This window comes from Macaca thibetana, chromosome 20 (genome assembly GCF_024542745.1).
Source record: "Macaca thibetana thibetana isolate TM-01 chromosome 20, ASM2454274v1, whole genome shotgun sequence".
NCBI lineage: Eukaryota > Metazoa > Chordata > Mammalia > Primates > Cercopithecidae > Macaca > Macaca thibetana.
In genome coordinates, this window is record NC_065597.1 from 15,672,639 (window position 1) to 15,690,080 (window position 17,442).

The window sequence follows — 17,442 nt, forward strand, 5'->3', positions numbered from 1 at the left end:
GGGCCACAGAGCGAGACTCCGCCAAAAAAAAAAAAAAAAAAAAAAAAAAAGAATTGTGGTGTCTCTCCTTTCAGTCCCTATATATGTAACTATATGTAACATACACAAGTGTGTAGATACAGGTATATTAATATATAGGTTTATGTTTCAATTTTAGTTTTTAAAACTGATTTAACATTATATTGTGAAAGTCCTCCATGGGCTACTCTTGAAGCAAGGAAAAGAGGGAAACATAAGACCCCAAATTTCATAATGTTGCGCTTTCCTTAGGGAACTAGACTATTGTCTGGCTGAATCTGTATCTATACTAATCTGGCAGTTGTCAGTTGCATGTAGAGTTGCCTGAGTTTGACCAGTTCTTTTTTTTTTTTTTTTTTTGAGATGGAGTCTCACTCTGTCGCCCAGGGTGGAGTGCAGTGATGTGATCTGGGCTCACTGCAAGCTCTGCCTTCCGGGTTCACGCCATTCTCCTGCCTCAGCCTCCTGAGTAGCTGGGACTACAGGCGCCTGCCACCATGCCCGGCTAATATTTTTGTATTTTTTTAGTAGAGACGGGGTTTCACCGTGTTAGTCAGGATGGTTTTGATCTGACCTCGTGATGCGCCTGCCTCGGCCTCCCAAAGTTCTAGGATTACAGGCATGAGCCACCGCGCCCAGCCGAGTTTGACCACTTCTAACTCTCTGCACCATAATTGTTTTTTGTTTGTTTTTAGGCACAGTCTCACTCTGTCACCTAGACTGGAGTGCAGTAGTGTGATCTCGGCTCACTGCAACCTCCGCCTTCCTGGCTCAAGTGATCCTCGCACCTCAGCCTCCCAAGTAGCTAGAACCACGGGTGCATGCCACCACGCCCTGCCAATTTTTGTAAAGACGGGGTTTTGTCATGTTGCCCAGGCTGGTCTCAAACTTCTGAGTTCAAGCGATCTGCCCACCTTGGCCTCCCAAAGAATTGGGATTATAGACCAAAGCCACCGTGCCTGGTGTGTCTGTGCCATAATTGTATATGAGGGTATTCCTAGTGTTACTTGTTTGGAATTGTAGGATTATTTGGGGAATTCTTTTTTCTCTTAAGGGATAACCAAAAAATATTTCCTTTTATTAGTCTTTTTAAAAAGTGAAAAAGAAATGCTTTATTATGGCAATGGTATAAAAACTAAGCTTTAACTAAAAAGAAAACAAAACTTAAAAACTGAGTTTGTTTAGAATTAAAGGGTTTTTTGTTTATTAATTAATTTATTTATTTTTTATTGACAAGTCTTGTTCTGTTTCCCAGGCTGGAGTGCAGTGGCATGATCTCGAGTCACTGCAGCTTCCACTTCCTGGGTTCAAGTGATCCTCTCACCTCAGCCTCCGAAGTAGCTGGGACTACAGACACACCACTACGCTGGACTAATTTTTTGTAATTTTTGTAGAGATGGGGTTTTGCCATGTTGCCCAGGCTGGTCTTGAACTCCTGGGCTCAAGTGATCCACCCACCTCAGCCTCCCAAAGTTCTGGGATTATAGGTGTGAGCCACTGCACCTGGCCCCACTTGTTCTTCGTCTAAAACAAATTCATCATAACTGTATGAATCTTGCCTTTCTTTCTTTCTTGGTGATGGTTTGCTGCAGGTGTCTAATGAGCTGTGTGCCAAATACAGCCAAGAATATAATCAATGAGATTGGAATTGTCAGCTCTCAAGTAGTACTATTTCTGGAGACACATATTTTTTCTTCTCTTTTTTCTTTTTCTTTCTTTTTTTTTTTTTTTGAGACGAAGTCTCACTCTGTTGCCCAGGCTGGAGTGCAATGGCATAATCTCATCTCACTGCAACCTATGCCCTCTGGGTTCAAGCGATTCTCCTTCCTCAGCCTCCAGAGTAGATGAGATTATAGGCACTCGCTACCACGCCCGGCTAATTTTTTTGTATTTTTATTAGAGATGGGGTTTTACCATGTTGGCTATGCTGGTCTCAAACTCCTGACCTCAGGTGATCTACCTGCCTTGGCCTCCCAAAGTGCTAGGATTACAAGTATAAGCCACCACCCCAGTGACACATATTTTTTCTAAATGAAGAAGTCTGGGAAAAGCTGAGTAACTTAGAACACATAATTTGGTGCAGACGGAAAGATGTATAGAAATAAGTTTTGCGGGGGGAGGGATTGCATTGGGAGTTATACCTGATGTAAATGACGAGTTGATGGGTGCTGACGAGTTGATGGGTGCAGCACACCAACACGGCACAAGTATACATATGTAACAAACCTGCATGTTATGCACATGTACCCTAGAACTTAAAGTATAATTAAAAAAAAAAAAAGGAAAAAAAAAAAAAGAAATAAGTTTTGTAATGGAGGCAAAGCAACTTGCATAAAGGTCTCAGGCTAGGGAATTGAACTTTATAAAAAAGCTAATGCCGCCAGGCATGGTGGCTCATGCCTGTAATGCCAGCACTTTGGGATGCTGAGGTGGGAGGATCACTTAAGGTCAGGAGTTCAAGACCAGCATGGCCAACATGATGAAACCCCATCTCTATTAAAAATACAAAAAATTAGCTGGACGTGGTGGCGGGCACCCGTAATCCCAGCTACTCAGGAGGCTAAGACAGTAAAATCACTTAAACCCGGGAGGCGCAGGTTGCAGTGAGCCAAGATCACACCATTGCACTCCAGCCTGGATGACAGAGTAAGACTCTCTCTCAAAAAAAAGTGAAAGTCAAGAAAACTGAGCTGATTTCTTTTTAAAGAAAGTACACATTGGCCGGGCATGGTGGCTCACGCCTGTAATCCCAGCATTTTGGGAGCCTGAGGCGGGTGGATTACGAGGTCAAGAGATCAAGACCACCCAGGCTAACATGGTGAAACCCCATCTCTACTAAAAGTACAAAAATTAACCGGGCATGGTAGTGCATGCCTGTAATCCTAGCTACTTAGGAGACTGAGGCAGGAGAATCGCTTGAACCTAGGAGGTGGAGGTTGCAGTGAGCTGAAATCATACCGCTGTACTCCAACCTGGAGAACAGAGCAAGACTCCATCTCAGGGAAAAAAGAAAAAAGAAAAAAAGTAAAGTACACAGTTTCCTAAATATAACTGGCTTAGTAATATAAAGGAAGCTAATGAAATTTAGAAGTTTCATTGTTCAAACATCTGACATCATGACCACATTTATGTAATTCAAAACTGACATTCAGTGGAACACAGAGATCTGGCCACAGCAGTTGCTTCAGGCTGGTGGACATTTTTTGTCATTCAGGGTGTCCATTCTGATTGGCTAGTGCCATGTTGTACTGGTTCTTGAACATGTTGACTGTCACCCTTGACATAATTCAAATACTTATCACAGAATCAGAACTGTTGATTCAAAGTTTGGATTTTTTTTTTTTTTTTTTTTTTTTTTGAGACAGAGTCTGGCGCTGCAGCCCAGGCTGGAGTGCAGTGGTGTGATCTCAGGTCACTGCTGTATTTTTAGTAGAGACAGGGTCTCACCATGTTGCCCAGACTGGTCTTGAAATCCTGGCCTCAGCCGGGCGCGGTGGCTCAAGCCTGTAATCCCAGCACTTTGGGAGGCCGAGGCGGGCGGATCACGAGGTCAGGAGATCGAGACCATCCTGGCTAACACGGTGAAACCCCGTCTCTACTAAAAAATACAAAAAACTAGCCGGGCGAGGTGGCGGGCGCCTGTAGTCCCAGCTACTCGGGAGGCTGAGGCAGGAGAATGGCGTAAACCCGGGAGGCGGAGCTTGCAGTGAGCTGAGATCCAGCCACTGCACTCCAGCCTGGGCGACAGAGCGAGACTCCGCCTCAAAAAAAAAAAAAAAAAAAAAATCCTGGCCTCAGGTGATCCACCCACCTTGGCCTCTCAAAGTGCTGGTGTTACAGGCATGAGCCACCATGCCCGGCCTTTTCTTATATTCACTTTTTTCCTCATATTATGCTTGGTTTGAAGTTCTCTAACTCCAGAATAGGGCTCTCTTATACATTCACAAGCAAGGCCCCTTTTTGTTGCTAAATTATACATCATCTAAAAAAATTATACAGTAGTCCCTGCTTATCCGTGGGGAACACCACCAAGACCCCCATTGGATGCCTGAAACTACAGATCGTACCGAACCTGAATAAGTTTCTGTACATGTTTCTCACCCCCAAATTTAAGGCTTTTTCCATCGTAACTAAGCATTTATCACTCTCTACGGCCAAAAGTTTTGCAGTTTGTTTGAGCTGCGACAGCCAAACTAGCATGAATTTCTTTTTCCTTCTTCACAATTTCACAGATAGAAGATTCATTCTTGGCTGCGCACGGTGGCTGACACCTGTAACCCTAGCATTTTGGGAGGCCAGGCATGTGGATCACTTGAGCCCAGGAGTTAGAGACCAGCCTGGGCAACATGGTGAGACCTAAACCCTGTCTCTACCAAAAAATAATTTTTAAAAAAATTAGCCAGCTGTGGTGGCACGTGCCTGTAGTCTCAGCTACTCGGGAGGCTGAGGTGGGAGGATACCTTAAGACTGGGAGGTAGAGGTTGCAGAAAGCCAAGATCCTGCCACTGAACTTCAGCCTGGGTGACAGTGAGACCCTGTCTCAAAAAAAAGAAAAAAAAAAAAAAAAAGAAGAAGATTCATACTACCCATAGATCTTTGCTCTTTGCAACCTTACCATTTTTTTCTTTCCTTACACCTTTTTTTTTTTTTTTTTTTTTTTTGAGACAGTTTTGCTCTTGTCGCCCAGGCTGGAGTGCAATCTCATGATCTCGGCTCACTGCAACCTCCACCTCCCAGGTTCAAGCAATTCTCCTGCCTCAGCCTCCCGAGTAGCTGGGATTACAGCATGTGCCACCACACCCAGCTAATTTTTGTAATTTTAGTAGAGATGAGATTTCACCATATGGGCCAGGATGGTCTTGATCCCCTGACCTTGTGATCCGCCCTCCTCGGCCTCCCAAAGTGCTGGGATTACAGGCGTGAACCACCATGTCTGGCCCATGGTGAGTACTTTTAAGATGGGAAAATTGACTTAAAGCTGAGGTTTTTATTGTGCACTGAAAGACTTTTTTTCTACTTAGTGATGTGGCTTCTAGAGTAGTTCTGGAAGAATTGTAAAGCAGGTAAAATTTGTACTTTTTCTCTGCCCACATACTATTCCTAACAGACCCTTATAAGTGGTTAACAATAGAGTAGAAAACAAAAAAACGAAAGTACCCAAAAGTGTTATATCCAGAAGGGTGTGAAACATTTTTAGTTATTTTCTCCCTGGTCCTCTACTAAAAATAGAAAAAAAAAAAAAAAAAATTAGCGGGGCATGGTGGCGCATGCCTGTAATCCCAGCTACTTGGGAGGCTGAGGTAGGAGAATCGCTTGAACCTGGGAGGCAGAGGTTGTGGTGAGCTGAGATCACACCATTGCACTCCAGCCTGGGCAACAGGAGTGAAACTCCTTCTAAAAAAAAAGAAAAGGCCGGGCGCGGTGGCTCAAGCCTGTAATCCCAGCACTCTGGGAGGCCGAGGCGGGCGGATCACGAGGTCAGGAGATCGAGACCATCCTGGCTAACACAGTGAAACCCCGTCTCTACTAAAAAAAATACAAAAAACTAGCCGGGCGAGGTGGCGGGCGCCTGTAGTCCCAGCTATTCGGGAGGCTGAGGCAGGAGAATGGCGTAAACCCGGGAGGCGGAGCTTGCAGTGAGCTGAGATCCGGCCACTGCACTCCAGCCCGGGCACAGAGCGAGACTCCGTCTCAAAAAAAAAAAAAAAAAAAAAAAGAAAGAAGAGTATGAGTTCAGGAGTGAAACGATCCATATTCAAATCCTTGCTCCACCATATATTAACCGTGAGACCTCAGGCAAGTGTCAACAACTCAGTTTTCCGGGTTGGGGATAATGGTATTTCCTAACTCATAAGTTTGTTGAGATGACTCAATTAGCTAATACACATAAAGAATTTAAATGCAATGTCTGGAACGTAACAAATGTAATCAAATTTTGCTTTTGCTTTTTGTCATTGTCATCATTATCATGGGAGGTGAATTAAGCCTCCAGAAGGTGGCCATGAACTGTCTTAGGACAAGAGAGATTTTCCCCTAATGCATCTCAAATCGTTTCATGTAGGGAGCTACTTGTTTTAGTGATTGATTAAGCTGTCTCTGGAGACTTCTTTATAAAGGATGGCTTCATACTTGGGTGCCAAACTTCTGCTTAGTGCAGGCATGAAGCAAAAAGTCTGTTCCATCTCCTGTGTTCCCACTGCTCTGCTTTCAGATTGCTGGATGTATCGTGTTGGATTCCAGAGAAGGGGCACATTTATCTTTGCTGATGATGGTTTCCTGATAGGGATTCTTTTTTTTTTTTTTTTTTTTTTTTTGAGACAGAGTCTTGCTCTGTCTTACTCCCAGGCTGGAGTGCAGTGGCGTGATCTCAGCTCACTGCAAGCTCCGCCTCCCGGGTTCACGCTATTCTCCTGCCTCAGTCTCCCGAGTAGCTGGGACTACAGGTGCCCGCCACCATGCCTGGCTAATTTTTGTCTGTATTTTTAGTAGAGACAGGGTTTCACCGTGTTAGCCAGGATGGTCTCGATCTCCTGACCTCGTGATCCGGCCTCCCTAAGTGCTGGGATTACAGGTGTGAGCCACCGCGCCTGGCCCCTGATATGGACTCTTTACTCTTGTTCTCTTCCAAAGAGTTACATAGCTTATTGAAAAATGACACATTGTATACATTTAAACAATACAGAAAGGGACTTTAAAGAAGTAAAAGACATAAGAAATGTCACTAGAGATGTGCTCAAGGGCTTAGTCTTTGGACCTCTTCCCAACTCTTTAGCTGACTTCATCCAACCTCATGTTTTACAATACCTTCTTTATGGTGGGGGCTTCCCATGTATAGCATTACCTAAGGCTTCTCAGTTTATATGAGCTCCAGGTTCATGTATCCTCCTGCCTTCTTGACATCTTCACTTGAGTGTTTTGTAGACATCTCCAACTTAACATGCCCCAGAGTGCTCTCACCCCTTCGAAAATATCTACTCATTCTACCATTAATGGTAATTCTATGCTAGGACAAAAATACTGATACCTTCCTTGACTCTTCCTTTTCTCTCAAACCCTACCCACCTAGGCTGGAGTGCAGTGGTGCAATCTTGGCTCACTGCAACCTTTGCCTCCTGGGTTCAAGTGATTCTCGTGCCTCAGCCTCCCAAGTAGCAGGGATTACAGGCACACACCACCACGCCCAGCTGATTTTTAAATTTTTAGTAAAGACAGGGTTTCACCATGTTGGCCAGGCGGTCTTCAACTCCTGACTTCAAGTGATCCACCTGTCTCGGCCTCCCAAAGTGCTGGGGTTACAGGCGTAAGCCACTGCACCTGGCCTCCAGTGCGTTTTTATTTTTATTTTTTTGCTTTGAGATAGATTCTCGCTCTGTCACCCACGCTGGAGTACAGTGGCTCAATTTCAGCTCACTGCAACCTCTGCCTCCCGGGTTCAAGCAATTCTCTGGCCTCAGCCTCCTGAGTAGCTAGGATTACAGGTGCCTGCCACCACACCCAGCTCATTTTTTATATTTTTGGTAGAGATGGGGGTTTCACTATGTTGTCCAGGCTGGTCTCGAACTCCTGACCTTAAGTGATCTACCCACCTCCACCTCCCAAAGTGCTGGCATTAGAGACGTGAGCCACCACGCTTGGCCATATTTCACTTTGAATCACAGGCAAAGTCTTTCCCACAACCCATACCTTCCCTCCCCATCACTCTGACATCATTCCCCCCAACCTTCCTCCTTGCTTACTCTGCCTTAGCCACACTGGCCACTTTATGCTTCTTCAAATGCCCGAGAAGAGTCCAGCCTCAGGGCCTTTGTATCTCCTTCCGGTATTCTGTGTTCTCTAGATATCTGCCTGGTTCCTCCCTTACTTCCTGGAAGTCTATACTTAAATGTTCTCTTCTCTGTGAGGCCCTTCCTGGCTATATTCTTTAAAATGTCAACCTCCTCCCTCTTCTCTGCTATTTTTTTTCCCTCTGTAGCATTTATCTCTGTCTCACATCCTGCATAGTGATGGTGTTTATTATTTGTCTCCCCCACTAGAATGTCAGTTCCATGAGGGAAGGGACTTTTATCACGGTTGCATCCCCAGCCCTGTTCCTGTCTGTTCATTTTGTCAAATGAATGAATAAATCTGGAGTTTACCACTGCTAAAGTTTAATAAACTTTCTTGTAGACCTGTCTATGCGTATTTACATTTAGCTCTTAACGGTCTGTGTGCTAGTGTCTAACCTCATAGGTACTCAAAACATAGGCATAGAAAGAGAGAGAAGGAAGAAGCCTGTGGACTGGAAGGCCCAAAGTTTGCTTTTAACTCTCATTGACTAAACTATAAGCTTCATGAGGGCAGGAACCATGTCTCTTTGCTCACCATTTCTTCCCCGGTGATTCCAGGAATGTTTGGCATGTAGTAAGCATGCAGTAAACCAATGTATAAAAGATTCAGAACCTGGCCGGGCACGGTGGCTCACACCTGTAATCTCAGCACTTTGGGAGGCCCAGGTGGGCAGATCACCTGAGGTCAGGAGTTCGAGACCAGCCTGACTCCAACATGGAGAAACCCCGTCTCTATTAAAAATACAAAATTAGCCAGGCGTGGTGGTGCATGCCTGTAATCCCAGCTACTTGAGAGACTGAGGCAGGAGAATTGCTTGAACCCAGGAGGCAGAGGTTGCGGTGAGCCAAGATCGTGCCATTGCACTCCAGCCTGGGCAACAAGAGCAAAAAAAAAAAAAAAAAAAAAAAAAAAAAAGAAAGAAAGAAGGAAAGAAAAAAAACATTGAGAACCTAGTGGAATTCTTACCCTCTTGTAAGGCTGAAGCCCCAGCAGACTTGGTCAGTATTGGATTTACCGATGATGCCAAGAAAGATGACCTCGGCAGAGGAGGTGGTACTGTAGTAAGAACTGGTGATCAACTCAGTGTCTCAACAATGTTTGCACCAGGACCCTTACATGTCATCTCCAGCCCTTTGTTGCTCTGTCCTTCCTCCTAAAAGACAGAGCAGTATGGATAAGGAAACAAAATCTGGAAGGAGACTACGGGTAGTGACAAAATACATTTTTTTTTTGAGATTGAGTCTTGCTCTGTCACCCAGGCTGGAGTGCAGTGGTGTGATCTCGGCTCACTACAACCTCTGCCTCCTGGGTTCAAGTGATCCTCCCACCTTAGCCTCCTAAGTAGCTAGGATTGCAGGTGCACTCCACCACACCCAGCTGATTTTTGTATTTTTTGTAACGATGGGGTTTCATCATGTTGGTCAGGTTGGTCTTGAACTTCTGACCTCAAGTGATCTGTCCGCCTCAGCCTCCCAAAGTTCTGGGATTACAGGAATGAGCCACTGCACCCAGCTACATTTTTTTTTTTTTTTTTTTTTTTTGAGACAGGGTCTTACTCTGTTGCCCAGGCTGGAGTTCTATTGCATGTTCTTGGCTCACTCAAAGGCATGTTCTAACCTCTGCCTTTCAGACTTAGGCAATCCTCTCATCTCAGTCTCCTGAGTAACTTGGACCACAGGTGCACACCGCCATGCCCAGCTAATTTAAAAATTTTTTGTAGAGATAAGGTCTCATTATGTTTCCCAGGCTGGTCTCTGAACTCTTGAGCTCAAGTGATCCTCCCTCCTTGGCCTCTCAAAGTGCTGGGATTACAAGTGTGAGCCACTGCATTCAGCCCAAAATACATTTCTTTCTTTTTTTTTTTTTTGAGACGGAGTCTCACTCTGTCACACAGGCTGGAGTGCAGCGGCGCGATCTCTGCTCACTGCAATCTCTACCTTCTGGGTTCAAGCAATTGTCCTGCCTCAGCCTCCCAAGCAGCTGAGACTACAGGCACGCCCAGCTAATTTTTGTATTTTAGTAGAGAGACAGGGTTTCACCATATTGGTCAGGCTGGTCTTGAACTCCTGATGTCAGGTGATCTGCCCTCCTTGGCCTCCTGAAGTGCTGGGATTACAGGCATGAGACACTGCACCCGGTCTGATCTTTGTAATGTTTTTAAGGATGGAGGGATATTTGCAATCATTTAGTTGATATGCGATGTATTTTTACGCTTAAATCATAAGAAAAGAAGGCTATAGTCTCTCAGCAACCTCTAAACAATAAAACAGTACAGACTGCAGAGAACATTTTTATGAACTGGACAAATTTGAAAGTCTTAATGTACAGTGATTTAGACTCATGTTTTAGATTAGATATATTCAATTCATGTAATATGGAGAACAATTTACTTTTATGTTGAAAATAGTATTAAGTCTGGGCGCAGTGGATCATGCCTGTAATCCCAGCACTTTGGGAGGCGGAGGCGGGCAGATCACCTGAGGTCAGGAGTTCAAGACCAGCCTGGTCAACATAGTGGAACCCATCGCTCCTAAAAATACAAAATTAGTCAGGCATGGTGGCACATACCTGTAATCCCAGTTACTCAGGAGGCTGAGGCAGGAGAATCATTTGAACCCAGGAGGTGGAGGTTGCATTGAGCTGAGATTGCATCATTGCACTCCAGCCTGGGCAACAAGAGCAAAATTGTCTCAAAAAAAAAAAAAAAAAAAAAAAAGAAAAAGAAAAGAAAAAAAGAAAGAAAATAGTATTAAAAACTTTGGGTGGGTATGGTGGCTCATACCTATAATCTCAGCACTTTGGGATGCCAAGGCAAGAGAATCATTTGAGCCCAGGAGTTTGAGACCAGCCTGGGCAACATGGAAAAACTTCATTTCTATAAAATATAAAAACAAATAAGCTGGGCATGATGGTGTGTGCCTGTGGTCCCACCTACTGTGGTGTTTGAGGTGGGAGGATCCCTTGGACCCAAGGGGTCAAAGTTGTGGTGAGCCATGATCGCGTCACCGCACTCCAGCCTTGGTGACAGAGCAAGACTTTATCTCAATAAAAAAGAAAACCTCTCAAAATTTGTATACATAAATCTGAAGAGGTCAAATAAATAAAAACTAAAGAGCTGTAGGCACTAATTTTCTTTACTTTTTATTCCTTCAGCATAAATATAACTTCTTTGATTATTTTGCTAGGCTTTTTTTTTTTTTTTTGGTTTTTACTTCAAAATTTTCCTCATTGCTTGCTAGACATTTCTGAGCCTGAAGCTCTTTTTCTGAGACTTTATATTTCATACATAATCTAAGTCTGATTTTCTTGTTGAAATTATTTGTCTCAACCACACCTTGTATATTGCTCAGCTTCTAGTCTTGAAATTTGAGTCCTCTGATTTAAAAATAAAACAAAGAAAACCTTATTATGGAAAATTTTAGATACTGCATTTACAAAATTAGAGAGAATTACATATGAACTCCCATGTACCTATCATTCAGTTTCAATAGTTATCAATATTCTGCTGCTCGGAGAATGGCGTAAACCCGGGAGGCGGAGCTTGCAGTGAGCTGAGATCCGGCCACTGCACTCCAGCCTGGGCGACAGAGCGAGACTCCGTCTCCCAAAAAAAAAAAAAAAAAAAAAAAAAAAAAAAAAAAATTCTGCTGCTCTTATTTCATCTATCTCTTCTTAACTTTTCTGGGGGAGAAAGCAGAGGAAGAATTTAAGCAAATGTCAGAAATTATATAATTGCAACTGTAAATACTTCATTACATATCTCTAACACATATCCTTTGTTTAACATAAAACAATGTCATTATTCTCATTATAATGAAAAGAAGTCCTGGCCAGGCACAGTGGCTCACACCTGTAATCCCAACACCTTGGGAGGCCAAGGCAGATGGATCACGAGATCAGGAGTTCGAGACCAGCCTATCCAACATGGTGAAACCCCGTTTCTATTAAAAATACAAAAATTAGCTGGGTGTGGTGGTGCGTGCCTGTAATCCCAGCTACTCAGGAGGCTGGGGCAGGAGAATCGAAGTGGAGGTTTCAGTGAGCCGAGATCATGCCATTGCACTCCAGCCTGGGTGACAAGAGCGAGACTCCGTCTTGAAATAAATAAATAAAATAAAATATAAATAAAAGAAGTCCTTAATATCATGTAATATTCATCTATATTAAATTTATCCAACTGTCTCAAAAATGAATTATGCAGTTATTTTGTTGTAATCAAGATACAAAAAGATCCACATATTGTATTTAGTTGCTATGTCTCTGAGGTCTTTTAATCTTCAACACTTCCTTTTTACCCCATTGCTCCTTTTTCCCTCTCTATTTATTTATTGGAGAAAATGTCCTCTGATTTTTTTTTTTTTTTTTTTTTTGAGATGGAGTTTTGGTCTTGTTGCCCAGGCTGGAGTGCAATGGCACGATCTTGGCTCACCGCAACCTCTGCCTCCTGGGTTCAAGCGATTTTCCTGCCTCAGCCTCTTGAGTAGCTGGGATTACAGGCATGTGCCACCACGCCTGGCTAATTTTGTATGTTTAGTAGAGACGGGGTTTCTCCATGTTGGTCAGGCTGGTCTCAAACTCCCGAGTTCAGGTGATCAGCCCGCCTCAGCCTCCCAAAGTGCTAGGATTACAGGCGTGAGCCACCGCGCCCGGCCGCCTCCTCTGATTTTATTAAACAAACATCTTTCACGAACAGCATCTCCAGGCTCAAAGATAAAACATTTCCTGGGTTCTTATATGAGGCTATAGGTGACAGAAGCAGCAAGACCTATGGTCACTGTAAGGCTAATTGTTAGAAAGCACTAAAAAACAAAACAAAACAAAACAAAACAAAACTTCACCCCAAACAGGGTGGGAGCGGTGGCTCACACCCGTAATCCCAGCACTTTGGGAGGCTGAGGCAGGCGGATCACGAGGACAGGAGATTGAGACCATCCTGGCTAACACGGTGAAACCCCGTCTCTACTAAAAATACAAAAACAAAATTAGCTGGGCGTGGTGGTGGGCGCCTGTGGTCCCAGCTACTCGGGAGGCTGAGGCGGGAGAATGGCGAACCTGGGAGGCTGAGCTTGCAGTGAGCCGAGATCACGCCACTGCACTCCAGAACCTCTGCCTCCTGGGTTCAAGCGATTCTCCTACCTCAGCCTCCCAAGTAGCTGGGATTACAGGTGTGTGCCACAACGCCTGGCTATTTTTTGTATTTTTAGTAGAACTGGGGTTTTGCATGTTGGCCAGGCTGGTCTGAACTCTTGGCCTCAAGTGATCCTCCCACACTGGCTTCTCAAACTGCTGGGATTACAGGTGTGAGCCACCGCACCTGGCCTCATTGAAGATATTTGAGTTGTTATAAGACTATTTAGTTTGTCCAGGTACTGTTTCTCACGCATATAATCCCAGCACTTTGGGAAGTCAAGGAGAGATAATTGCTTGAGTCCAGGAGTTCATGACCAGCCTGGGCAACATGGTGAGACCCCATCTCTACAGAATAATTAAAAAACAAAAATAGCTGGGCATGGTGGTGCACACCTGTAGTCCTAGCTACTTAGGAGGTTAAGGTGGGAGGATGGCTTGATCCCAGGAGGTTCAGGCTGCAGTGAGCCATGATTATGGCATTGCATTCCAGTCTGGGCAATGAAGTGAGACTCCCTTTCAAGAAGAAAAGAAAAGAAAAAAAAATATATATATACTTCTTTTTTTTTTTTTTTTTTTTTTTTTTGAGATGGAGTCTCGCTCTGTCGCCCAGGCTGGAGTGCAGTGGCCGGATCTCAGCTCACTGCAAGCTCCGCCTCCCGGGTTTACGCCATTCTCCTGCCTCAGCCTCCCAAGTAGCTGGGACTACAGACGCCCGCCACCTCGCCCGGCTAGGTTTTTGTATTTTTTAGTAGAGACGGGGTTTCACCGTGTTAGCCAGGATGATCTCGATCTCCTGACCTCATGATCCGCCCATCTTAGCCTCCCAAAGTGCTGGGATTACAGGCTTGAGCCACCGCGTCCAGCCCTATGTATATTTCTTTAGCACTTAGTATGTGCTCAACAAATATTAGTTTCCATTATTTCCTATATTCTAGTGGACTAAATGTTAGTGATTCTGTGAGACTGGAGAGGCCAGAAAAGAAGGCCAAATTATTATTATTTTTTGGTTTCTTGCATAACTAGCTTTTGTTTGTTTTTATTATTATTTTTTTGAGACAGGGTCTTACTCTGTCACCCAGGCTGGAGTGTAGTGGCTCAATCACTGCTCACTGCAGCCTTTATCTCCCCCAGCTCAGGTGATCCTCCCATCTCAGCCTCCTGAGTAGCTGGGACTACAGGCACACATCACCACACCTGGCTAATTTCTTTCTTTCTTTCTGTTTCCCTCCCTCCCTCCCTTCCTTCCTTCTTGTCTCTCTCTCTGTCTCTGTCTCTGTCTCTCTCTCTCTCTCTCTCTGTCTCTGTCTCTCTCTCTCTCTCTCTCTCTCTTCTTTTTTCTGAGACGGAATCTCGCTCTGTCTCCCAGGCTGGAATGCAATGACTCGCGATCTCCGCCCACTGCAAGTTCCGCCTCCCGGGTTCACACCATTCTCCTGCCTCGGCCTCCCAAGTAGCTGGGACTACAGCCGCCTGCCACCACGCCCAGCTAATTTTATGTATTTTTTAGTAGAGACGGGGTTTCACCGTGTTAGCCAGGATGGTGTCGATCTCCTGACCTCGTGATCTATCTGCCTCGGCCTCCCAAAGTGCTGGGATTACAAGCATGAGCCACCGCGCCCGGCCCCATTTTTCTTTTCAATATACTTTATTTTTAAGATTCATTTTAGGCTCATACCCAAAAGCCAAATTAATTTTTAGATGTAATTATTGGTTATGCAAAATTTTTAATTCAGAATTCTCTTTTATTATCCCAGGAGTATACATTCCTCCTTTTGCATATGAGAAGGTGATACCTATAAACCAATGACTCTTTAAAAACTCGATTTGGGGTCAGGCGCGGTGGGTCATGCCTGTAATCCCAGCATTTTGGGAGGCCGAGGCGGGTGGATCACGAGGACAGGAGTTGGAGACCAGCCTGACCAACATGGTGAAACCCCCGTCTCTACTAAAAATACAAAAAAATTAGACAGGTGTGGTGGCGCACACCTGTAATCCCAGCTACTCAGGAGGCTGAGACAGGAGAACAGCTTGAACCCCGGAGGCGGAAGTTGCAGTGAGCCGAAATTGCACCACTGCTCTGCACTCCAGCCTGGCGACAGAGCGAGACTCCATTTCAAAACAAACAAACAAACAAACAAACAAAAAACATCAGTTTCGTCTTGAAAGCTTCATTCTAAGATTTTCTACTCCTCATAAAAGACAAGTTTATTTAAAGAATATGGAGTTAGAGAGATCTTTAGGTCCAGGCCAGGGACCCACTTGCATAGCAAACTGCTTGCCTCTCCTTAGAAGTAAGACACCTCACTCTTGGCACCTACTTGGGTCCTGGACCATCAGCTGGCATGTGTGGACGGCTTGGCGAAGGAGTTTGTTGTTCCCTGAGCTGGGCACTAGGGACTGGCTGCCCCAGTTACTGCAGATGTCTTAACACTTCTTGGACGTCCCAGGCTAATTTTAAAGCAACTGATAGAACTGATTTTGGAAGAACAATTTTAAAACTATGCAATTAAAGGAAAACAAAAACAATTTACTATAGATTTTTCTAGACAAATGATGGTGCCCATATTTATACATATTTTCGAGATGAGGTCTCACTGTGCTGTCCTAGCTAGTGTCAAACTTGTGGGTTCAAGCGTTTTTCCTGCCTCATCCTCCTGAGTAGCTGGCACTACATGTATGAGCCACTGCTCCTGGCTCAGTGGTGTCCATATTAAGGAAATAAAATTACTTGAGTAGAAGACAACGGATCAGAAATCCTGCTTTGTTTCTAGATGGTGCATTCTCTTCTAGTGACCTTAGTTTTGTCATTCCTCACGGGAGAATGGCACCATTTCCTCAATTTGCAATTTAAGTTGATTGCAGTCTCATACCTGGTAAAGTTTTTCCCTCCAAAGGTGCCAAAATAATACTGAATAATTTACAAGTCAAGAAAAACTACTCTACGAAAAAGAAAATATTGTGACATAAAGCATCTCAGGTGGCACTCTGGGCTGCCTTTTTTTTTTTTTTCTCTCTAAGATGGAGTCTCACTCTGTTGCCCAGGCTGGAGTGCAGTGATACAGTCTCGGATCACTGCAACCTCCACCTCCCAGGTTCAGGTAATTCTCCTGGCTCAGCCTCTGGAGTAGCTGGGATTACTGCTGCCTGCCACCATGCCTGGCTAATTTTTGTATTTTTAGAAGAGACAGGGTTTCACCATGTGGGCCAGGCTGGTCTCGAACTCCTGACCTCAGGTGATCCACCTGCCTTGGCTTCCCAAAGTGCTGGAATTACAGACGTGAGCCACCATGCCTGGCCTAGGGCTGCCTCTTTTGAAAAAAATTTCTGAAACAAAGAAGCAGCTTGGCAGAAGCTAATGTCCCCTGGGCTTTGGTCTTTACTGTTTTACCTATAGCAGAGTTCCTAACGCTCTTGGTAAAAGGTCAAAGAGTGTGTGGAGTTGGCTGCTTGAATTTTAATTTTTACATCCTTTCTGGCTTTTGTCATAGGTGAAAGATGAATTCCTAAACTCTTGTCTCAGGCCAGCATACATTGTGATTAGGGACTGTACTTTAAAAGAATTGTGAAAATGCTTTTTGTGAAAATATTACATAAACAGCAGACAGGCTAATTTCTCTCTGACTTTCAGTCTTATTTATAGATTCGTGTGACTCAAAGGATAACAAAACAGGCCAGTGGAGCCGCCTCTTTGACTCACGTCACTGTATTTCTTACACGGCTGTGCCCCTCTTCACTCTCCTTTCTCGGTTGAGATCTCTGGCACGTGGAGAGGCAGGAAGGGTTCCTTGTGAAAGATGCTGACCGCATTTCTTCAGAGCTTTCCCCATCTGCTCTAAAGGTCATATGGGCTTCAACTGCTGATACTGACCGAAGCATTTAAGAAACTCACTGTTTCGGACGCAGTGGCTCAAGTCTGTAATCCTAGCACTTTGGGAGGCTGAGGCAAGCGGATCACGAGGTCAGGAGTTTGAGATCAGCCTGGCCAACATGATGAAACCCGTCTCTACTAAAAATACAAAAATTAGCTGAGCGCAGTGGCACACCCCTGTAGTCCTAGCTACTCAGGAGGCTGAGGAAGGAGAATTGTTTGAATCCGGGAGGTGGAGGTTGCAGTGAGCCAAGACTGTGCCGCTGCACTCCAGCCTGGCCGACAGAGCGAGACCCTGTCTCAAAAAAAAAAAAAAAAAAAAAAAAAGAAAGAAACTCACTGCATCCCTAAGCTCAAACAAGACAGTTCCCCTCTAGTACCCCAGATTCCACCAGATACCTTGTATTCCAAAAGCCTTCTTTCACTGCTCTGGCTCCCAGCGACCTCTCCTTTTTCTGCTCCTTCTGAACTAGGACTTCAGCGACCTCTCCGTTTTCTTCTCTTACTGAACTAGGACTTATCTGCTGAATGATATCACTGGCTTATTTTATATTTGTGGATTTAAAAAAAAATCTTGTTTTCCTCAATGAGATAGTAAT

At 44.5% G+C, this 17,442-nt stretch overlaps 1 protein-coding gene across 1 annotated transcript in view; it reads right to left on the minus strand.

Annotated features, from left to right (window-relative positions):
• IST1 (IST1 factor associated with ESCRT-III) overlaps positions 1 to 17,442 on the minus strand; it is a 413,363-nt gene that overhangs the window by 95,652 nt on the left and 300,269 nt on the right. The gene's annotated exons all lie outside the window — the stretch shown is intronic.